Source organism: Peromyscus californicus, unplaced genomic scaffold (assembly GCF_007827085.1).
Source record: "Peromyscus californicus insignis strain IS unplaced genomic scaffold, ASM782708v3 Scaffold_8__1_contigs__length_139910024, whole genome shotgun sequence".
In the NCBI taxonomy this organism is placed as follows: Eukaryota; Metazoa; Chordata; class Mammalia; order Rodentia; family Cricetidae; genus Peromyscus; species Peromyscus californicus.
Genome location: NW_026294606.1, coordinates 19,731,624 through 19,734,952, shown reverse-complemented (window position 1 = coordinate 19,734,952; position 3,329 = coordinate 19,731,624). Strand labels below are relative to the sequence as shown.

Genomic DNA, 3,329 nt, shown 5'->3' with positions numbered 1-3,329 from the left:
CTTGTCTATTCCCCAAGGAAAGAAGAGATGCCTCGCCATGCAATGAAACTCCTTTCAGTCTGACCACTGCATTAGGGAGTCACCGCACACAGAGCAAACCTCTGCAAGCGGCCTGCGGTCCCCCGTCCCCCCCCCCCCCCCCCCCCCCCCCCCCCCCCGCCCCGTGGTCGCACCCAAGTGTCAGCATGCCAGCACCTGCGACAGAGTGTGCAATTTTCAGGCAAAATTTCATGGGTAGTGTGACTGGAACACAGTATCTTGATCATATCCATGGTTGAGCAATTAGCATTGATTACTACGATAGCTACAAATCCATACAATGGGAAAGCAAGCTCTGCAGATTGTCTCAAAAACAATGAGAAAAACATCCGAGCTCCAATGGCGCAGCCTTCATTCCTGGAATAAGAATTCTTCATCTAGCTGGGTGGTGATGGTGCATGCCTTTGATCCTAGCACTCAGGAAGCAGGTGGATCTCTGAGTTCAAGGCCAGCCTGGTCTACAGAGTGAATTCCAGGATGGCCAAGGCTCCACAGAGAAACCCTGTCTCGAAAGACAACAGCCACAACAACCAAACCCCTCGCCTTCTTGTTTATTTGCGTGGAGTAACCTCACCTCCTGGTCAGCTGTGTGCAATAACCCTGCCTCCTTGTTCAATGGAATATGATGAACATGCTGAGCTTTTGGAGTGCTGTGGCTTCTCCATCAGAGAACCCTGTCCACCTGACCCTAGTTGTGTGTCTGTATGTCTGTCCTTTTATCATTCCCTCACCCACCCCAGTCAGGTCAATCCCTGGAAATGTGCAGGACATGGCACCTTCCTTCCCCAATTCCAACCCCTCACAGGTCTCAGTCTCTAGTCCAAGTGTTGGAATCATAGATTTGAGCCACCATGCCTGGCATTCTTTATTTCCTTTTTATATAGTTCCTGTGTCTATTCAATATATAGAATCTTTCTTAGGAAACACAGATTTGAGAAAGTTTATAAAGGAAGTATTCGTGTGTGTGTGTGTGTGTGTGTGTGTGTGTGTGTGTGTGTGTGTGTCCTGTATAAGAGTGTGTGGAAGTCGGGCAGTGGTGGTGCATGCCTTTAATCCCAGCACTTGGGAGGCAGAGGCAGGAGGATCTCCGTGAGTTTGAGGCCAGCCTGGTCTATAGTGTGAGTCCAAAGCTACACAGAGAAACCCTGTCTCAAAAAAAAAAACAAAAAAAAACAAAAAACGAGTGTGGAGGGTGAGCATGCCTGTGTGTTTAGGGGAACAGAAGTCAGCACCAGATGCTGTCCTCTAGCTCTCTTATCTTTCCTTAAAACAAACACAGCTGGGATTGGAGGCATGTGCTACCATGCCAGGCTTATTGTTATTTTTTTTTTAAGGTTTATTTTTAATTATATGTACTTGTGAGTGCAGTTGCCCAAGGATGCTAAAAGAGGGTGTGAAATCCCCTGGAGCTGGATTTACAGTTGTGAACCAGCCAGTTTGGGAGTTAGGAACTGAACTCAGGTTCTCTGCAGAGCAGTGCTTGCTCTCAACCCTTGAGCCTTCTCTCTGACTCTACCCGCCTTAGCCTTTGAGACCAGGTCTCGCACTGAACCTGGAGTTAACTAATGCACATGATCGGCTGGCCTTTGACCTCAGGAACTCTCTTGTTTCCACCTCCCAGGACTGCTATTATTGCCATTCACCCACTTTATTATTATTATTATTATTATTATTATTATTATTATTTTGTTTTTTTGTTTTTTTGTGTTGTTTTTTTTTTTTTAAGGTATGATCATTTATTTGTTACCCTTAAAGACTTATTTTTGACTGGACTCAGACTTAGAAGTAGAAGCTCTCAGAGAGGACAGCCTACGTCTCTTGGCGATCTGTTCCTGGCGCTTTTCTTTGGCTTCCTTCATTCTCTTGGCCAAAAGTTTAGCATATTCTGCAGCCTCCTCCTTGTTTTTCTTGGTTCGTTGTTTCTTTAGAGCAATACGACGGCGTTTATGTTGCAGGACACGTGGAGTAACAAGACGCTGAATCTTGGGCGCTTTGGTCCTGGGCTTCTTACCTTCTTTGTTTAACGGCTTTCTGACCACGTATTGGCGGACATCATCTTCTTTAGAGAGATTAAAAAGCTTTCGGATTCTGCTAGCTCTTTTAGGTCCCAACCGACGAGGCACAGTAGTATCTGTCAGTCCAGGAATATCCTTCTCTCCTTTCTTTACAATAACCAAGTTGAGAACACTGAGATTGGCATCCACGACGCATCCTCGAACAGACTTGCGCTTCCTCTCTCCGGTTCTCCTTGGTCTATAACAAGAATGCCCCTTACTCAACAACAGGCGCACTCTGCCGTGGGTCAACACGCCCTGCTTCATGGGAAAACCTTGTTTGTCATTCCCGCCACTGATTCGGACCACGTAGCCCTTCCACTATTCGCCCAGGGCGTCGGCAGCCACCTCTGTGGCCATGCGCTTCTCGTAGAACGTGCGAAGCTTGCGCTCATCGTCCACTTCGATGAGCTTCTGACAGCCGGTGGCGGGGAAGAAGATATTCAGCTTCATCTTGACACAGCCGACCGCCTAGGAGGCGCCACGAAAAAGAGCTATTATTATTATTATTATTATTATTATTATTATTATTATTGAGAGAGAGAGAGAGGCAGGGTCTCACAATGTAGCCCTGGTTTCCCTGGGACTCTCTCTGAAGACATCACTGTCCTTGAACTCAGAAATAAGACTGCCTCAGATTTTAATCCTGCCAAGTACCAGGATTAAAATCCCGCACCACCACAGCCAGCATTTTCCATGGGTGCTAGAGATCCAAACTCAGGTCCTCATGCTCACATGGCAGGCACTTTACCCACTGAGCCGTCTCCCCAGCCCAGAGGGAAGGTTTTTGGTTTGTTTTTGTTTTTAACAAACAAATACTATATACATTTTAAATCTCACATTTGTTTCTTCAAAGGTGTCTATAAACAAAGTAGTCCAGCAATAATTTTCTCTTTTACAAAAAATGTTTTTCCTCTTCTGATGATTTTTTGTTTGTTTGGTTGGTTGATTGATTGTTTTTTGTTTAGCTTGTTTGTTTCCTCGAACCTACCAAAATCCACCTGCCTCTGCCTCCCGAGTGCTAGAATTAAAGGCGTACACCACCATGCCTGGCTTTAATTTTTTTTAATATTTATTTTTAATGAAAAAAAAAAGAAATTAAAAGGAAAGGAAAGGACGTAACTACTCCTAGGTATGGTGGAGGAGCAAGTTTGTTGTAGATAACAGGGAAAGCATAGCCAGGACAGGAACAGGGACATCTGGGAGCTCAGAGTGGATGTGAGCAGGCTGAGCTGG

General features: G+C 45.6%; 1 pseudogene; it reads right to left on the bottom strand.

The window, feature by feature from the left end:
• Positions 1–1,755: 1,755 nt before the first annotated feature.
• On the bottom strand, positions 1,756–2,576 carry LOC128103540 (40S ribosomal protein S6-like; annotated as a pseudogene).
• Between the last annotated feature and the right edge of the window lie 753 nt (positions 2,577–3,329).